This window comes from Narcine bancroftii, chromosome 14, assembly GCF_036971445.1.
Source record: "Narcine bancroftii isolate sNarBan1 chromosome 14, sNarBan1.hap1, whole genome shotgun sequence".
In the NCBI taxonomy this organism is placed as follows: Eukaryota; Metazoa; Chordata; class Chondrichthyes; order Torpediniformes; family Narcinidae; genus Narcine; species Narcine bancroftii.
The window spans coordinates 64,546,629-64,568,242 of record NC_091482.1 but is presented as its reverse complement, the minus strand read 5'-3'; the positions used below and the strand labels follow the sequence as shown (position 1 = coordinate 64,568,242).

Below are 21,614 nucleotides of genomic sequence, written 5' to 3'. Positions count from 1 at the left end.
TCATCAACTACAGTTCGGCCTTCAATACCATTACTTCCTCAGTGCTGGTCAAGAAGCTACAAACTCTAGGCCTCTACAACTGGATCTTTGGTTTTCTTATCGGAAGACCACAATCAGTAGGAATTGGAAACAACGTCTCCTCCTCACTGATTATCAACACAGGCACACCCCAAGGATGTGTTCTTAGCCCACCTTGCTACTCACTATGCACCCATGATTGTGTGGCCAGGCAGAATTCCAATACTATCCACAAGTATGCCAATCCACAGTTGTTGGCAGAATCACAAATAAGAATGAAGAAGCTCATTGAATAGTGTAATGACAACAACTTTTCGCTCAATGTCAGTAAAACCAAGGAGATGATTGTAGACTTCAGGAGGACGTCAGGGGAACACGCCTCAGCAGCCATCGAGGGCTCTGTAGTGGAGAGAGTCAAGAACTTCAAATTTCTAGGTGTCAACATCTCCAAGGATCTGTCCTGGAGCCTCCATGTTGATGCAATCAGAAGGCTCGCCAGAGGCTATACTTTGTGAGGTGTCTGAGGAGATTCGGTATGTCACCGACACGCCGTAAACTTCTGCAGGTGGACCGTGGAGAGCATTCTGGCTGGTTGCATCACTGCCTGGTACGGAGGTGCCAACTCTCAGGACAAGAATAAACTCCAGAGGTTTGTTAACTCAGCCTGCGACATCTCAGGCACCAAACTTCACTCCATTGAGGACATCTAAAAGAGGCGATGTCTATCCTCAAAGACTCCCACCACCCAGGCCATGCCCTCTTCACTCTGCTACCATTGGGAAAGAGATACAGGAGCCTAAAGACAAGCACTCAGCAGCACAAGGACAGGTTCTTCTCCACTGCCGTCAGATTCCTGGATAAACAATAAACCAAAGATATTGCCTTACTTTTCTTGCACTAGTATAATATTTTTATAGTAATGTTGTTATCAAAACACAGAATTTCATGACTTGTTCATGACGATAAATTCTGAGTCTGCTCTGTTATTCTAATCGTGAGCTGATCCATCCACCCACTTGCCCTATTTCCTAGCCTTCTCCCCGTAACCCTTGATGCCCTGACTAATCGAATACCTGTCAATCTCTGCCTTAAATACACCTAACGACCTTGCTTCCACAGCTGCCTGTGGCAACAATTTTTACACTCATGATCCTCTGACTAAAGAAATTTTTCTGCATCACTACTTTAAATTGATGCCCCTTTTATCCTGAAATTATGTCCTATTGACCCTATAATCTCCTAAGCATCCTCGCCACATCTACTCTGCCAGGCCTTTCAGCATTTGAAGTGCCTCTATAATATCCCCCTCACCCTTCTGTACCCCAATGAGTACAATCAAAGAACGGTCATCATTCCTCATGTACTAGCCCGTTTCATTCCTGGAATCTTGACGATGGTATAATGATGGTTGCATTCTTAAGATGGACCTTGCATCTATATCTTCAATGTCCATGGACTAGGTTTCCCATTTTCTGCATTCTTGGGCACCTGAGTTTTCAAACCAGGCTCTAATGCCACCAGATATTGTGCTTTCCACTGTTCACCCTTCAATGTTTGATAGGGATTCAACCACATGCTGAATCTCAGACTCGTTGGAAAAGTATTGGTGTTCTTCCTTGTGGTTAAAAATGTTTGGCCTGGAGGTCAGCCTGAAGAAAACTGAGGTCCTCCATCAGCCAGCTCCCCACCATGACTACCAGCCCCCCCACATCTCCATTGGGCACACAAAACTCAAAACGGTCAACCAGTTTACCTATCTCGGCTGCACCATTTCATCAGATGCAAGGATCGACAATGAGATAGACAACAGACTCGCCAAGGCAAATAGCGCCTTTGGAAGACTACACAAAAGAGTCTGGAAAAACAACCAACTGAAAAACCTCACAAAGATAAGCGTATACAGAGCCGTTGTCATACCCACACTCCTGTTCGGCTCCGAATCATGGGTCCTCTACCGGCACCACCTACGGCTCCTAGAACGCTTCCACCAGCGTTGTCTCCGCTCCATCCTCAACATCCATTGGAGCGCTTTCATCCCTAACGTCGAAGTACTCGAGATGGCAGAGGTCGACAGCATCGAGTCCACACTGCTGAAGATCCAGCTGCGCTGGATGGGTCACGTCTCCAAAATGGAGGACCATCGCCTTCCCAAGATCGTGTTATATGGCGAGCTCTCCACTGGCCACCGTGACAGAGGTGCACCAAAGAAAAGGTACAAGGACTGCCTAAAGAAATCTCTTGGTGCCTGCCACATTGACCACCGCCAGTGGGCTGATAACGCCTCAAACCGTGCATCTTGGCGCCTCACAGTTTGGCGGGCAGCAACCTCCTTTGAAGAAGACCGCAGAGCCCACCTCACTGACAAAAGGCAAAGGAGGAAAAACCCAACACCCAACCCCAACCAACCAATTTTCCCCTGCAACCGCTGCAACCGTGTCTGCCTGTCCCGCATCGGACTTGTCAGCCACAAACGAGCCTGCAGCTGACGTGGACTTTTTACCCCCTCCATAAATCTTCGTCCGCGAAGCCAAGCCAAAGAAAAAAGAAAGAAAGAAGTAAATATGTGCTTCTAAACTGGGGTATTTTTAATCCTTAATTCTCTATTTCACCCTCGATTCTGATGTCTTGAGTTGTAATGGCTTTTTCAAGGTTTTTTTTTGCCTTGATTTTATTCAAAAATAAGGTCTTTTACCTGCTTCCTCTAATCTTTTATCTGTTTCCTCTAATATATTTGGTTGTAGATGTTTTGAAAAGCCTTCCTTTCATAGTAATTAAGATCCTAATAAGACATGTTTTTTTTTCATTTAGTGCTTTGTCCAACCATATTTCGACAAGACCCTAATGCATAAAAGAGATTTGCATTCAGTGCACCTGAGTTGGTTTAAGCCCAGGTTCCAGAAATAGAACAAAGTGTGCCAGGGAACATTCAGCTGTCATTATTAAGGTTGGTAAAAACATGGTAATTTTATTCTTTTCAACAATCTGTAGTTCTCTCCCCTTTGCTCCCAGGACGAAATTAAAGTGAAAAGCCTATGTGAGGAGCAATTTACTTAACAATTACAGTTAAAGACTAATCACTAAGAATTTTATTGTTTTTTAAATTACTTCACTATTGAAATAGTTCTGTGCAGTTTGCATTCATTTGCATTTTAGTTGGAGCTGGTTACATGGTTCCTAGTTATTTTGTTTTAAACAGGCACTGCCTACCTAAGCTGTTACCATGCAGTTTTGGAAGTACAGGTATACTCCACTTTACAAATACTCGCTTTACCCAAATTTGCCTTTATGAAGAAACTGGTGTTAGCTATCTGAAAGAAATTTGAATGGGTTTTTGCTTTTACGAAAATAGCCTTCAATAGTAGTGAATTGCTCTTCGCTTTGCGCCATTTTGGCTTACGAAAGGTTTTGTAGGAACGCTCTAGTTTTGTAAAGTGGGGTGTACCGTATTGTGAATCCTGATTCTTTCCTGAATGTATTTGCTTTTGCCCTACTGCCTTGATGACACTGTATACCAAAATCCACTTTGGTTATAGATAATGGAATAGCTGCAAGGTGTGAACTCTTACTGATTTTCCCACAATTTTGTTGGAATTGCTTCAGAATCTTTGGAGAAACACGAAACAATGTTTTTTTTTTCTCTGTGACTATTTGGCAATAGTTACAGTAGACAGTCAGGGAGAGCTCCACCATCATATTGTCAGTACATTTTATTGCAACTCAATCAACTCACCGAACTGCTTTTGAGTAGGATACAAAACCAATAACTTGTATTTTTGTGACTGTTAAACATTTTAATAAGTTACTGGATGGGTGTGGAGATCAGATTGAAATACAATTTTATATTCCATTGATCTGTCAGGCTGCATTTTGCTCTATGTCACATAAAATTTGGTGGCAAGCAATCCCCTCCTGTCTAGTTGCGGTAAAGCAACAAATATCCTCAATTAGTTAATTGCCAGTCCTTGGACATTAAGAATGTGTTATGTTGACTCTGCGGTGACCTCTCCGAAAAGCTCCTATGGAACTATACCTTGTCTGTTTTTTTAAAAAAAAAACACTAGGAAATGCATTTTCTTTACAACAAACACGTCTCTGGGATTGTGTTTCTTGGATGTTTCTGCAAATGCAATTGGTTTGGTGTCCACTTCATTCAACTCCTACCTGATCTAAGTAATTGGTGTAATAATGAAGCAAACAGAATGTCTAATATAGGAACAGGAATGGGCCAGATATGCGTTTGAACCCATTCCACCATTTTATTATATAATTATGGATGTATGTTTACTTCATTGTCTTTTTCCATATCCTTTGAGCTAATAGTGGCCACCTGATCTAAGCATTTCCAACATTTGCTAAGTTTTGAATCACACATTCAGCATTTTAATTTTTCTTTGCTCAATTCTCAGTCATTCCATCTATTTATTTCTCTACTCTGATCAGCTCTGATTAACAAATTGTCACCACCCTCAGCTAGCACCATTTGTCTTTGTCATATAATGAGCATTCCTTTGCTCTCCAACTACTTCCCCTCACTACAAATTTTAAGTTGTCCTCGTTTTATCAATCTTGTATCCTAGCTAATAAAATTTAAATATTTAATTATTTTGTACATGTATAAAATGAATTGCTTAATTTCCCTCACTGCCCCACGCCACCACCACTGAACACTATCAGACGTATTCCCCATTCGTATCTTATTAGCAGAAAGTGGCAAACATGCTCAAGCCATCATGGGCATCAACCCCCATCTAATGAAGAAATCTATGTAAGCTGCTCAAAAAGGAAGCCAACATCATAAAAGATCACCTGGTCATTTCTCGCTTCTTTCCTTAGGCAGAAGGGACAGAATCATGAAGTACATCTCCTCTAAGTAAAAGAACGATTTTTCCAACAGCTCTCAGGTCTCATTCCTCCCTAATTATAACCTACTGTGAGACCACCAAAGATCTGCCTCCACTATTGAAACAAGACAATTTTTCTTGCCACTATCTGCAATTGTGAATATTTATCAATCCTTTTATTGTCTTTTTCTGTCTTGTGGCATATTGCAGTCATTTAATTTGTACTGTGTTGGTGTATCTGTGTGCCTGCAGCAAGCAAGAATTTTGGTGCATCTGTACATTTTACCCGTGACAAACTCTTACCCTCATTAATTCTGTAAGGATTTGGCATCTGAAGAAAATGATGTGAGATTGGAACTAGGTGGGACAGGAATTCTACTCTATCCTTTAATTAAAAAGAAAAATGCAGATGGATTTATTTTGAAAGTAGTTATTCACTGGTATTCAGAGAAAATGAATAAGAGAAACAGATAAGGAGGAAAACTTTTCAAAACCATAAGGTGAGTGACCAAGTGCACAATGGCAATTTGGCAAATAATTCAGAGGACACAAAACCTCTGCTTTGTGCTGTGAGTGTGTGTACTCTAGAATTCCCTGGAGTGAAGTGGTTTTATGAACAAATTTAATCATTTTTTTCAAAGTGCGTTTAAATGCTTGAAGAAAAATGAGTATGGTTAATTGGTTAGCTCAACCAAACACGTGGCTTCTTGGCTCTTGGCTTAGATCAAATGTAGCAGATTGGCCTTCAAGGATACGCCATTCCATGATTTTAAATATAACAGAACTGCTAAAGCTTTTATTGGGGAATTAAACCAATAATAACTAAACTATATTAAGTACAGTGGTCCCTCCTTATCCACAGTTTCAGTTACACGTGGTCAACCACTGTTGGAAAATGTTAATAGAAAATTCCAGAAATAAACAGTTCATGAGTTTTAAATTGCGTACCATTCTGAGTAGAGTGAAATCTCGCGCTGTCCCACCTAGGATGTGAATCATCCTTTTGTCCAGCATATACGCTGTATACGTTACCCATCTGTTAGTCACTTAGTAGCCGTCTCGTTTATCAGATCAACTGCAGTTTCAGGCATTCGCTGAGTGTCTTGGAACTTATCTCCCACGGATAGAGGGGGACTACCGTATGTTGAAGAGAATTGCAGTCCATTTCATACAAGTGCATTGGGGTCCAGCTGCATTTAATGATTCGCACTAAATATAACTGGACCCCATTGCACTTGTATTTGTGATATTTTATTTGCCAGGAACAAATTAAACTATCAGGAATATAATTCCAAGCCTTAATTTCAAATGCCTTAAGAAAATGTCTCAAGCATGAATTTACTTTAAATTTGGTGCTGATTTGTCCATATGCTACAAATTCATAGTGTGTGGGTTTTTTTTAAATGGGCTTAAAATTGCTGTCTGACTTGGAATCTATGTGGTTTACTTGCCATCTGCAGTTTCAATCCAGTTATTGTATAAAAACAGATTTTTGCAAAGTGCACTCAATACCATTGCAAAACTTTATAAGTATGAATGTACTTTTAACCCCAAGGCTAGCATCATCTTGTTGCTAATTCATGATTTCTCTAATCTTATTTCCTCCTCCCTTTTAAATATGTTGCTGTCCTGTTACAAGGAGCCTTGGCCTTGTAACATTCTCCTCACGAATAAAACATGTTGATGGATGAGCCTGGATAGTGGATACTTAAACATGCTGAAGTTTGGGAAAGATTACATCCCTTTGCATTTTGAGATTACAGTGCCTTATACCTATAAAGGTTTTCAATTTTAATAATATCTGTAGTCTTTGCAGTCGCAGCTAATTTGAACACTGTCGCCTGACTGTTTTACCACAACCAAAGTGAGGTGCAATTAATTCATTTTCTGTAATTGCCTCTTTTTCAGTATACATATGTCTGACTTTCTTTTAGTAATCTGACCTTCCAAAATGAACATATTGTCTAACTGAGTTGACCAATTTTTTGAGGGAATGATCTCAAGGTTAAGCATATGGAATATATAGTACAACATTGTTTCAGTTCACTGAGCTTTAGGACTAACTCTATTGCTTTGTTTATTATATCTGTCCAAACTAAATGTTGTCTAGAGTGGGAAAATAATTTATTTTCACCCAGATTTAAATGGTAAATTCTCATTCTTTGGTCCATTTCTATTTTTCTGGAGGGTAACTGTTCCAGCCCCCATCTGTGATTTTTGTCCAAAATAATTATTTATTTGCATCCATTGAAAACTTCATTTCACTATTGAACAACAAGAGGCATTCTGATCAAATTTAGACCTGATTAACTCAGAATGGGGCATTGCTAGATCTGTATGGGACATTCACTATGTCCGGTCTACTTGCTAATGTAACAGATGCATTATAAATATTTCAGTCAGGAGTAAGTAAATTAGCCTCAGTTCCATATGTCCTGTTCCACATAACATGTAATGCCTTTTACACTACCACATATGCACTCCCTGTGCAACGCAAAACCAAGATGTATTAGGAAAGCCCAAACCAGATTTTTAAAAAATAAATTGAGGAGCTTATCCCACTATTCTCTGGAAAAACAACAAGCTTCTGACATCTAACCTATCTTCTTCTTTGGCTTGGCTTTATGGAGGGGGGTAAAAGTCCACGTGGCTGCAGGCTCGATTGTGGCTGACAAGTCCGATGCGGGACAGGCAGACACGGTTGCAGGGGAAAATTAGTGGGTTGGGGTTGGGTGTTGGGTTTTTCCTCCTTTGTCTTTTGTCGGTGAGGCCTAATGATGATTAAAACCTAAAATTGTCATTTTCAAATCCCCTTAAACCATTAGTTTTGTAATGTTTTCTGCAACCCTTATCCAAGAAGGGGAGTTTATTAACTGACGTAATGAAGACACATTAAGGTTGCTTTGTAAATATTGTAATTTTAAATTTATTATGGTACATTCTTGATCATGCCAAAAAGTCATACAGTAAATAGAAAAAAAACATCTGAACATTCAACACTATAGGGGTTAAGCAATTATTTAAGAGTTGGGACTATTGGTTCTATTTTAATCATTCATTGAAAAATTAAAATTACAAATGCTCTATTTAAAAAGGACAGAAATAAAATACATCCCAAGATGAGTACTCGTTCTGTGATTAGTGATTCATGAGGTACTTTTGCATTGTGAAGCATAAATTATTTAGGAAGAAAAACCACATTAATTTTATTGTTACACAGATATTTATAGGGGTGGCAGAAACAATTAAATATTTTACCCCTGAAGCATTTAAATTCAAGTCCAATTATTAGCACAGAGCAAACCAATTTTGCTCAGTGCACTGGCCTCACCTCCTCAGTCACGATGCTTGGCATCTTTCAGATTTTTCTGATTTCCTACATGAAATGTGTCTTCTAGGACATATCCTACCTGCAAATCTATGCTTCTAAGACAAAATACTTTGGTTCCCAAAGAAGGAAAGTGTAAGCAAAGAAAACAATTGTGCATTTCAAAAACTCTTTTAATTGTCCTTTTGGCATGTAATGAACAATGTAATTGAATAGAACACTAAGCTGTATGCATATTAATACTTATTCTGATTTTCATCTTGTTAATGGATTGAGTCATAGCCCAAGTGTCATTTTAATCTAAGTCAAAAACGCAATGCTGGAGAAACTCAGTAAGGTCAAACAGCACAGATAAAAATACATAACTGATATTTTGGGCTTGAGTCTTCCATCAAGGGATGAGCAAAGTGGAGGTAGGTGCCTGAATAAAATGGAAGGGAAGAAAGGAAGAACAGGGAGTGGTCTAGCAGAAACTGGAGAAGTCTACGTTGATACCTTCTGGTTGGAGAGGTCTCCATCCCTCTGGCTCTTTTCCTTTACCTCTCTACCCCATTCCTGCTCCAATCAGAGCTATCTTCTTTCCCCATTTGGTGTTGTGCCCTCCTTCCATTATCATCTTGTATATGTACCTGTGCTCCTGCCTCCCCACCCCACTATTTTATTCAGGCACCTGTCTACATTTTGCTCATACTTTGATGAAGGACTCAAGTCCAAAACATTGGTTATGTATCTTTATTGTTGCAAAACAAAGCACGCTGATTAACCTGCTCAATGTCTCCAGCATCACGTTTTTACTTCAATCACTGTGTGTGAAGACTTTCATGTTTTTCTGTCATTTTAATCTATTATTTTCAAATCCAGAATTGTATTTGGTACTGAGGCTAGATGGACCACGAAAGTCATGGGCATGATCCATGAACTGTGCAGTTGGCTGATCATCACAAGGGCAATCAGGAACTGGTGAATCTCTGCTAAGATGCCTGTCTCCCCTCTGGGGAGCCTTGCTGTACTAACATTGGCTGTGCATTATCTCTACTGTTAAGGACACGCCCCTTGGGTATAACCGTGTCTGCACCTATTGCCTTTCATTATTGTAGCATGAGTTTCTGCTAATAAAAGCCATGATTATTGTTCGACCACGTCATCTTTATCTACTTCATCAACTGGCACTTCAGGAACCTAAACAGCTTCCATGTCCCTTGGACTTGGTGATAAATGCTGATGTATTGTACAGTGGGTTCCTGCTGTCCACAGCCTAGTGACTCTTTTCATGTACAAGCTTAAGTTGGCTTGGGAGGCGTCATCTTCAACCCATTCTGTCCTCGGTTGACATTTGCAAACGTGTTTTATTTAAAATTTAAATAATTAGTCTGAATTGGATTACTTACCACAAAATAGTTTTTTAAAATTCTCTGCATCAACTTTCTCTCACCCCAAATCATCCAAGCAAACAAAATGTTGTTCTATTCCTTTCAGTATGGTGTACTGATCCTCCTCTCACTTGAGCATGTCAGTGCTGTTCACCTTAAAACTGTGCCTTGTGGCAGTCAGTTTGACATTTCAGCAATCACTTGATTTTTTTTTTAAATGGTTCCCCTAAATTTATATCTGAGATCGAATTCAGAATGAGAAACTCTAGACACAATTTTGTCCTAAAATGATGAAATTGGATGCAAAGCTGATTGACATTACAGTACTCTTGAAATCAAAGGATAAGTAAATCTTGATTGTATAGCTCTAATATTCCACATAGACACATTTGTTCCCTGCCTCATAAGTTGGGTGAAAATTTGCCCTTGTTGTATATTTTGATGTAATGGTTTTATTTTTGACATATTTGCCAATTATTGGATGCAAGCAAAAACATTTACAAATGTTCTGCATTGTACAGGTTGCCCAATTGAGTCAGGAAAATCTTTGGCACCAGTGAAGGAAAAGCAGGCAAATGCACCCTGTACACTAGGCAACATGGTTTCCTCGATCAGCATTGTCACAACAGATTTAATGGTTATTTGAAATTTTTAAAAATGCTAAGGATAATCAATAAGCCATACATCCTTTGTGCAGATTTAAACAGGATACTCAGGAAGATGAGTATTTGCATCTCACAGATCTAGTGCATTGCTTTTTATTATCTACTGCCTACATTCGCCTTCAGTTTATAACAGCACCAATGGTTTTGTAGCACTGGGACAATGTTAGTCTCTACCCTATCTGAGGTACCTGTATTTCTATTTTTCTCTCCACTTCCCCTCTCTGCAACTTGAAAATTGCTTTAGTTCTCACTATTCCAGATCTGAGGAAGGAATCATCAAAATAAAACTTGAATACTTCTATTCATGCTGCCTGGCCTACTGAGTATCCTCAGCATTTCCTGTTACAGATGCTGGAAATCTGAAATGTTTTGCTCATCAAAAGGTCATTTGATTGTTAATGTATCTCACATAATGCAAATTGAGAATGCTAGAGGCAGATTATTTTTTATTTAAACCATTTTTTTATCATTCTGGTTTGGCCATTGCCAGATAGACTGTAATTTTCTTGGGAATTGTTAACCTCTCCATATTTTAATTCCTCCTTTATTGTTCAGTGTGCACAGTTTCAATTTTATAACATACAGAGCCATAATAAATTTCAAAGAAAATTATCTCTGACTCCCAATTTTAAATATTTTTTGTTCCTTGCCAGTTATTGCAACGTTCAACAGTTGCCCTGATGCAGTTCTGAAATGTTACCAGAATTGCCCATCTAGATGAGCCAGAAAAATAAATAAACTCAAATGACTCCATTTAATTATTAACCTTATTATTGTGACTGGGACTTGGGGAAGTCTCTTATGCAACAAGATCAGAAAATATAAAGCAGAAATATAGTGATTAAGGTCCCTGTTCTATCGATTGTCTAGCTTAAGTAATTTTTCATTACTTACATAAGATTTAATCAGGAATAGTATTTAAAGATCTCTGCTTGGCACAAGTCATTAGCATGTAATTGAACTCAGAAGAAAGACTGTTAAACCTATGTTGATTACCACCTTATCTTTGAAAGGCAATTTAGACTTTCAATCAGACCGACAGGTTTGATTGTGTAGCCCTTATTGGACATTGATCTCTTGGCAAAGTGCAGTTACATTTTCCGTTAATTTACAGTTACATGATTTCAGCTCCGATACCCAATACAGTTGACCCAGGCAATGTGTAATACTAAGCAGCTGTTTAGTTTAAGGTTCTGCAGCAATCATGACTATTAAACTATGGAGCAGAGAAGACAGAATGCAACCTGATCGTCTAGGGCAGTTTAGTTTTAACTATCTTGAGACAATTTTTCCATGTTTGTATAAATACAAATTCTTATTAGTTTGTTACACTGAATCTGAATAATTAATTACATCATCCAATATACTCTTGTAATTTTAAAAGATATTGCAAAGGATTAAAAGTGTACATTGGAGCAACAGTATTGGGTTTTTTTTTATTTTCAAAGTGGTCTTAAAAGAAAATTCTTAAGAACTTGACAGTGTGAATGGAGGAAGAATGTTTTCCTGGTTAGTGCCCTAGAACCCGAAGTTGTAGCCTCAAAATAAGAGGTCGGCCATTTAGGACTACTGAGAGAGATGAAATATCTTCATCCAGAATGCAGTGAATATTTGGAAATCTTTCCTTAAGTGGGCTGGAATCTCGGTTGACAAGTATTTTATGAATTTTAGATAGAAAGGATGATAAAGAATATGGGATTAATGCTGTAAGATGCATTAAGCTGAAAAAAAAATCAATCAACAACTTATTTGAATGGTAGAGTAGACATGAAGGGGCTGAATGGCCTTTCTTTTCAGTGTGTCTAACAGGAAGCAATTGCACATGTTTTTAATACTACCTTTTTAATCTGCATGGAGGCTTGATCCCACAATCTAGGCAGACACTGCAGTGCAAAACTGAAGGGATGCATTGCTGTCAGTATTCTGTATACTTGTATAAAACAGGAATTTTAGCTGGTAGATTGACCAATATTTATCCTTCAATCTATGCTTTTTACCAAAAAAAGGCTATCTACTTGTGACATCTGGTTCTGCACAAATTGACCTACTTTACAGAATGAAAGTTCTTGGGCATTGATGCATTTTGAAATTGGAGAAGACACTGAAGGTGGTTGAGCATACAATCTTATAGATACAGCAATCTATGTCCAATTGGACTTTCTGCTCATGGGCACTATAAGTATCTGCAGTTATGTCTGGTCCTATTAGAATCTGGAGTTTGCAGTAAAACTGTATATCCAGCACAAAACTATTCAGAAGCTGTGTCTTTTGCTAATCCATCAAATCATGGATGATTTGAATCTCAGGACAATGCACCAGTTTTGATTCCATGATATATTGCCTAATTAAAAATGTTGAAAGATTTTTTTTTAGTTTTCAAAATTTTAATTGATCCAATGTCAACAGTTTGTTCAGGAAAGTATTCTATTTTTGCTTTAAATGGCACCAAAATTGTGTACAGGTAAGGAATAGTATGACTATTTTACCCATTATTTTACACTCCCCCACTGGAGCAAAGGTTTATTATCTGTTTCATAAGGTTCCGTGGAAACCAAGCAGTGATTTGGATCTCTGAGACTCTCTAAGGAGTCTGAGGAGATTTAGTATGTTGTTTCTAAGGAGTCTGAGATTTGGCAGGTCACTGGATACTCTATCAAACTTCTATCAGTGCATTGTAAAAAGTATACAGCTTAGTTTGGCAACTCAAGTGCCCAGGAATGCAGAAAGCTGCAGAAGATGGTAACCATAGCTCGGTCCATCACAGGCTCTGACCTCCCATCTATTGAAGACCTCTATGTGGGGCATTACCTCAAGAAGGCATCCAACATCAAAGGAGTCCCACCACCCAGGTCACAACCTCTTATCACTGCTACCTTTGCGCAGAAAGTACAGGTCTGAAAATCAGTACCTCTAGTTTGGAGAACAGTTTCTTTCAAACAGCCATCAGACTCTTGAAGTATGTTAATCCTAGACGGCTCTGATAGCATAAAAGGACTGTTTGCACTATTGAGAGTTTTTTGTCCCTCACGGATGGCTATGAATATTTATTATCTATCTTGTGCATTTGTTGTCTCTTTTAATTCAATTATAGATTTTCTTTTACAAGTATTTATTCATTTGCAGCAAGAAAGATGTTGGTGCAGATGTACTTTGTAGAATGGCTATGACAACAAACTTATCAATTTCTCAACTGTTGGTGTTGCTGGAATGAACTGGACATGAATAGTCAAATTTGAGACCCCTTAGATCTTAAGAGGATCATACAAGTCCTCGGCTTAACTGTGGCATTGAAGGAACAGCAGTGACTCATGCATGAAAAAGTATTAAACCTTTTTGACATTTCAAAGGATATTTAATGCTGACAACCTTATACTTATCATCAGACTCTTGGAAATGCTATCTAGCCCAAATTTACTTCCATCATCTCATATAGCTTACTCTCGTTTCAGTATTGTGAAATTAGTTGTGATTGTATACTGGAGAGTAAGAAGCAATGAATATTGGGTATCTCACCACTGACATGGCATTCCCAGGGTTTATTCATGAATTTAAAGATATTTAATTCAAGTGCATTGGGACTTGAAAATCACTTAATAAACAAAAATGGTCCATAAATTTCCTGTTAATTCCATTCATTTACTGAGGTTTAAGCCACCTGAAACCAAATATTTTCCAATACCAATTCACTTTAGATCTATTAAATGCCTAGTTGAGATTGGCTAACTGGCCACAGAAATAAGGTCAAACTTGAAGCTTTCATGGTCTACACCAAATCTCCATTGAGGAAACAAACTAATGAATTCTTATTGGATTTCAGTTTCTGTTGTAAGTGTAATTATTGCAGACTTTTATAGGTAAATGCTGTATAATTTTTTAACAGTCAAAATGAGATGATAAAATACCTGTAAATTGCCAGACATCAATGTTGCAGGAAGAGACTATATTTTGTAAATTGAAAAAAAATAGGTCACCTGAAGAAAAGCATGGGAACTTGTATTTTGCAAGAGAGCTGACTTTCCCAAGAATTTAGGGTTGGGATATGGGAAGTCAAATCTCACATGGCAATTTGAGATATATTGTCGATGGATCTCCTGTGTTATGGTTTTGAAGTGAGACATTTAAATAGACAGATTATGTAACACTGATTTCTCAGAGCTGAAATTATGATTAGTGCACAGCTCCTCATTTGTTGAAGAGACACTGACTTGGTTCGACGTATGATGAAAGGAAGTAATTACACATGAACACAAAGATTCAAAACAATGCATTCTCTATTCATGTCATCAAATTTGCAGACTCTCAATGTTGACTACAAAAATGGACTAGTGCTCTTTTTAAAACTATTTACTTTTTCATGGTAGGAAATAATCATGGCAATCAGAAAAATGTGGGAAAAATAGCTCAACTTGCAATAAATTATTACTAGTTATCTGGGAACATCGTACAATGCACCCAAGTGCAAAGTTCATTTAAAGTGTTTGTAAGAAATACTGTGGAGACTTGTGGTTTCAATTACATCAGACAGGTGGTGAGCAGGTTAGTTTCCAGACACTTGCATTGTGTTGTTGGAACGGATGCAGAGATACCCATGATGAGAAGTGCTACATTTTTCCAACGGGTGACTATTTTAAACTGCAATTTTGTTTTGTTAAACTGTCTTGCAGGACGATTTGCACCACAGCGTGACAGACTTGGAATTAACTCTGGTGTAGATTCTCCCATCACACACTTGCTATTACAAAGTGGGAAATAAACGAAGTTTGAAGCATCTTTAGTCTATTGCTCCATTTGGAAGATTGAACCAAAAATGAGCAGTTGAAAGCTGAAGATGGGGAGGTCAGGGTCTTGAAAGGTCTCTCCAATTATTCCCGTGCACTCATTTTCTATGGACACACATTTGCTTTTACAATATCCAACACCCCTTCTGAAATGTGTCCTTCCTTGTAGTTCACTCAAGATCCCATAATGTTGCATCATTTTTCATAACCCTTTAGTTGTATAGCCAAGCGTCCTATATTTTTGTGGTATATTTTGGTATTCTTTGACATTTTTAAAAAAAAACCTTATTCAAGGTTTCTTTTATTGTCATGTAATAATACATTAAAAATGAGATGTATGTGATATTCTTTAACTTTTTTCTGCTTAAGCAAACACAGTCACCATGACGTTGTCCTGTATTCCTAACAATAGAAGAAAGTAGCCTCAGAGTTAGAAGAGATTTAATCAGGGGCCATTAGGATAACCGCAGGAGGATGGGGCCTGTTTGAGAACTCACTCAGTGGTGGGGAGGGGGAAGCAGGTGCCATACCTGCCATGAACCTCCTCAGTCTGTCATACTAACACACTCCCCCCTCCCTCTAACATTTCAGACTGGAGATAGACTGTGCAGGAAGGCCTGGATGCTCCCCACAAGACTGGTCTTCTTACTCTTTCTCTCTTGCTCCTGATCTCATTTGTCTTTTCATTCTGGTGCGGGGGGGGGGGGGGGGTGGTGGTGTATTGGCTCTTGGCGCGTTAAAGTGAGGCATATGTGTACAGCACTGTCGATCAAGAAGCTCTTTTCTCACAAAACGCATCAAGATTTTGTGTTCAGCGTGAACGTTGTGAGGAATTGGGACTGGCAGCCTCGGGGCAAGGGATTGAATAAAGTGATAATGTCACTTCAAAGCAGCAGTTTTGTATAGAAGAGAAGGTTGTCGTTGAGTGAGACGGGACTCTGTGGGGAAACTCCTGAATGAGTGTGGGTGGACTATAATAATTTCCAAAGCTGTGTATCAGTGCCCTGCTTAAAACAAAACATATTGCAATTTTTGTGGGTTTGCTTGAACGTGTTCAATGAACGATTTCCACAGATTATCTATCGGGTGCACTGCACTTAGATACATGTTAGTGTAGGATTTCGCTGCACAATCAGTGGACCTAATCAATCATGTAATTAAATGAGGTCGCCTGGTAACAGACATTATTTATCTCCTGATTGAGATGTGAATGTTTATTTTGTAAAATCTGCTATCCTTTAGTATATTTCAGATAAATTAATTTCACACTTTTCTTTTTGAGATGAAACCATGTGGGGGGCACAATAACTTGTGGGGGGGGGGGGGAATATGGCTCAAGAATGTCCCCCTATGATGCTGAGCCTGGGAGAAAGAGAAGCAAAAGAGTCCCTTCAGAGTCGCTGAGTATCTGTGGATTTGCATCCGGCCCTCTCACAGTATCTGCAGCCACACGGACTCCTGTTTGATCCATCAGCAACCTGAGCTCCAAATCCAAACCTCTGACGTGATCAGAAGCACTTCAGCACCCTCTTGAATCCCGGCTCTGGTGCATGGTCTCCTACAGCCTGTGTGGGTCCCTCAGCCTGCTGATCCTTTTGCTGGTCATCGTCATCCCCCATGCTTCTCCTTCTCAACAGGGGATATTCTCTTGTTTCTAATGCCCTGTGCCAATCTGATGCTCCCCCAGATTCTGCAACACCTCGTGGTTGTTGCCGAGCACAGGGGCCATCTTGAACACAGACCTCTGGTTGTAGGATTAGCAGACACCATCGACTCCTTTAATGGGGTGTTTTAAAGTTTGTACTGAGCCACCGGCATTAGGACCTTGCTAGTGTGGAACTCTGACAGAAGCTCAGAATATACTATCTAGTTGTTGAGTTGGGAAGAATATCAGGTTTGGTGGGTTCAGAGAGAGACTAGTCTGGACACATCTGTTATAATTACACGTAACTAATTAACACAGGGGAAACAAACGGGAGAACATTAAACGGTATTCAATTACTAAAACCATAGAATGCTGCAACACAGAAAACCGGCCATGTGGCCCTTCTAGTCTGTTCCACTAGTCCCATTGACCTGCTCCCTTTCCATTAACCCTCCAGACCTCTCCCATCCATGTATTTATCCAATTTATTCTTAAAACTTAAGATCGAGCTCGCATTCACCACATCAGATGGCAGCTCATTCCACTCTCCCACTACTCTCTGAATGAAGAACTTTCCCCTAATGGTCCCCTAAACCTTTCGCCTTTAAGCTTAAAACTATGACCTCTTGTATTTATCTCCCCCAATCTAAGTGGAAAAAGCCTACTTGCATTCATTCTTTTTATTTACCTCTCATAATCTTGTAAACCTCTAGCAAATCTCCCCTTATTTTTCTTCACTCCAAGGAATAAAGTCCTAACCTTTTAATCTTTCCCTGTAACCTAACTCCTGAAGACCTGGCAGCATCCTAGAAAATCTCTGAACCCTTTCATTCTTATTGATATCCTTCTTGTAGTTATTTTACCTAAAACTATTTTACTTAAGCAACGATATAGACATTCTCCTCGGACCTAGGTTAGACTCTAACAATATACATGACATGCTCAGACATTTGAGTACACACACTACGAACGGACAGTTACGCACACCAGGTTCCCTGTACCAATGAGGGTGTGGCTCTCTGCAAGTATTGATCTATCACAGTTCTATGGCTCAGCTTCAGTATAGTACACATCTTACCCGCGAGACTTCCAATGACGTCCACAGTAGCGATCTGACAGGGAGTGATGTCTGGGGCTTCGATCAAGAGGCAGAAAGAAGGTATGTGCTGTACATTGCTAATCTGTGCCAAAATTGATCCTAGGTGATTTAAATTAGCCAACAGCAAGGTGTGCACTAATGGGTGGCTGGAGTCCAACCTTGATTGACAGGTGTTGTGATTTTAGAATAAGTTTCAAATGGGAAGGACACATAGCCATTGCAACACACAAATTCCAGACAGGTAAGCAGACCATGTCTCCTTCACACACTAGTTCAGATTTATTGTCAGAATGCATACATGACATCACATACAATTCTGAGATTCCTTTTTCCTGTGGGCATGGCAGAATTGTCACCAATTGGTAGTGCAAAAATTAACTCCTTGCAGCTTGAACATGTAAACAACCAAAAGAACTGTAATCAGATAATGAATGCAAACAAACTCTGCAATAAGGGAAAGCAGATCAATAAAATGCACAAGTAAGAATCTTTAAATTAGTCCCTGATTGTTGTTGAGGAGTCTGATAGTAATGGGTAGCTGCTGTTCCTGAACCTGGTGGTGCGAGTCTCTTTCCTGATGGCACCAGCAAGAATGGAGCGTGTGCTGGGTGGTGAGGGTCTTTGATGATTGGTGCTGCCCTCTGCCGGCATCGTTCCCTGTAGATGTACTCAATAGTGAGGAGGGTCTTGCCTGTAATGTCTTGGGCTGTGTCCACTACCTTTTGAAGGGCTTTACATTCGAGTATTGTTGTTCCCATACCAGACCATGATGCAGCCGGTCAGCACACTTACCACACCACAGTTATAATGCCATATGATCCGCCACAATTCCATTGCAGATAATGATTTGTGATACAGATATCCCGGATAAAACTTGTGGCTTGTCCATAAAAAATCTGATCCATGCTTATCTAGTGAAGCTGCTTGGAGAACATCCTACAATTGGACAGTGTGGTCCATACTACTCAAGCTTCAGAAAAAGATGCACTTCTAATGTCGGAATGTATAAATAAAATCATGGAAAATTTACAAAACCGATCCATTCAGGATGAAACTTTGTCTCCCTTCTAATCCTTAACGAGTGTCTTCAAATCTGTTTCCTGGTTTTTGAGTCATTAGTTGAAAAAAGGGTCCTTCCAAGTTATCTCTGTCCCCTAGTTTTATGCACCTCAGTTTGGCATCCCTATAACCTCCATTATTCTGGGGGGAAAATGCAGTTACTTTTATCATTGCTGAAATTTTGCAGTTCTAACAGCATCCTTGGAAATCTCTTCTGCATACTCTCCAGTGCATCTTTCCTATAATGTGGCCACTAGAACTGTATGCAGTTTTCAAGCTGAGGCTAACTAGTAATCTCACTACTTTTATACTCTCAGTACATCAACTCAAAGAACAACATTCTATTTAATTTTAATCACCTTATTGATCTCTACTAATTTTAAGGATCTGTTGGCTTGCACTCCAAGATCCCTTTGTTCCACTGTACAACTTTATTCTCTTCTGCAACTCCAAAAATTCCTGAAATGACTAACTGTCATCTTTTGAGACTTTAAAGAAACTTTCTGGAAGGGTTTATTTTCCCTTCTCCATATTTTCGTTTCCTTTCTTGGATCAGACATTTTTGCTATCGTGTACAATCTGAGCAATTTGGAAGACAGCGAATCATGGGCAGTGTGGAAATACGTCCTTTGTTTAACATATAAAGGCCAACTTGGCTCTTCTGGTCCCTGCCGAACCCTTTGTAAAGATATTCCACACGTTAAGCTTCTGTGATGGAAAGCCTTTTTGGTATTTTTGTCTTATAATGTGAGAAGTTAGGAACTTTGGACTGGAGAATTAATTACTATAAATATCATCTAAATCTTCAATTCAAATTAAAAATCCAGGAAGTATTCAGAATATAAGAAGTCTCTAACCTCCAGGATTAGCATCACCCAGGCTATGCCCTCTTCACTCTGCTACCATCGGGGAAAAAGGTACAGGAGCCTGAAGATGAGTTCTCAATGGCACAAGGACAGCTTCTTCCCCGCTGCCATCGGATTCCTGAATAATCAGTGAACCACAGACACGGCCTTATTTTGACTTTTTCTTGCACTATTTTTATTTATTTTGTAAGGTAGTTTTTGACCAGTTCAGAATCAGAATTTATAGTCATGAAATTCGGTGTTCTGCGGCTGTGTCATAGTGAAAACATTCACATTATAACCGTTTTATGGCATTACTATAAAAAAGTCAAAATGACAGGGCACAAAAAGTACGGCCGTGTCTGTGGTTCATTGATCATTCAGGGATCTGATGGCAGCGAGGAAGAAGCTGTCCTTGTGCCACTGGGTGCTTATGTTTAGGCTCATGTACCTTTTCCTCGATGGTAGTAGAGTGATGGCCTGGGTGGTGGGGGTCTTTGAGGATAGAGGCTACTTTCTTAAGAAACCACCTCTTGTTGGTATCCTCAGTGGAGTGAAGATTAATGCCTGTGATGTCACAGGCCGAGTTAACTACCCCCTGGAGTTTATTCTTGTCCTGAGAGTTGACGCCTCCATACAACCACCCAGCATATTCTCCATGGTACATCTGTAGAAGTTTACAAGAGTCTTTGGCGACATACCGAATCTCCTCGGACACCTCACAAAGTATAGCTGTAATTTTGCAGTTCTAACAGCATCCTTGGAAATCTCTTTTGCATACTCTCCAGTGCATCTTTCCTATAATGTGGCCACTAGAACTTGTGATTGCATCAACATGGAGGCTCCAGGACAGATCCTTGAAGATGTTGACACCTAGAAATTTGAAGTTCTTGACTCTCTCCACTACTGAGCTCTCGATGAGCACTGGGTCATGTTCCCCTGACTTCCTCCTGAAGTCTACAATCATCTCCTTGATTTTGCTGATGTTGAGCGCAAAGTTGTTGTCATTACACCATTCAATGAGCTGATCTATCTCCCTCCTGTACGCTTCCTTATTGTCATTTGTGATTCTGCCAACAACTGTGGATCGGCATACTTGTAGATAGCATTAGAATTGTGCCTGGCCAGTCATCCATGGGTGTATAATGAGTAGAGCAGTGGGCTAAGCACGCATCCTTGGGGTGCACCTGTGTTGATAATCAGTGAGGAGGAGACTTTGTTTCCAATTCCTACTGTCTGTAGTCTTCCAATGAGATAGTCAAGGATCCAGTTGCAGAGCGGATACAGAGGCCTAGAGTTTGTAGCTTCTTGACCAGCACTGAGGGAATAATGGTATTGAAGGCTGACCTGTAGACTATGAAGAGCAGTTGTATGTATGAATTGCTGTTTTTGAGGTGATCCAGAGCTGAGTGGAGAGTCTGCGATATTGCATCTGCTGTGGAGCAATGAATTCTGACAATAAATTCTGATTCTGAATATTAGGCACTATATGTGGAAAGAGAAATGACAAACAAAGAAACAATCAAATGTGAGTGAGAAAGACAGTTAGTTTTCTGTTGCAGTTAGAGTGGGGAAGGCATAGAGAGGACGTTGAATATATCCAGGGTGATCTGATGTGAAAGTGCAGATGAACCAAGATTCATTCTTGCTGCAGCCACATGGGTATGTAAGATATATTAACCACAAAGGCATGAATTCAATGCCCGCAAAATGACATGAAACAAAAATAAATATAAAAGGATAAATAAGTATTTGTTGTCAGATTTGTAGATCACTGAGAAAGAATATAAAGCAATATAGAAGCTACTGTTGGCTTGCCTCTAGTGTACATTGCAGACCAGCAGCAATAGAAATTCACCCAGAGACTGGTATTGTTTTTCTTTTAAATCAATATAATTATTTATCACTGCTAATAATATAACATTTTACTTAAATTAACTCCAACTATACGCGAATATATGTGTGT

The 21,614-nt window shown here is 39.4% G+C and overlaps 1 long non-coding RNA gene across 1 annotated transcript in view; it reads left to right on the top strand.

Moving 5' to 3' along the window:
• The window catches only part of LOC138749293 (uncharacterized), a 129,982-nt gene that overhangs the window by 5,708 nt on the left and 102,660 nt on the right, over positions 1-21,614 (top strand). The window contains exon 2 of the long non-coding RNA XR_011348540.1: positions 2,827-2,962. This is a non-coding gene — a long non-coding RNA (uncharacterized lncRNA). The remainder of the gene's footprint in view (positions 1-2,826; positions 2,963-21,614) is intronic.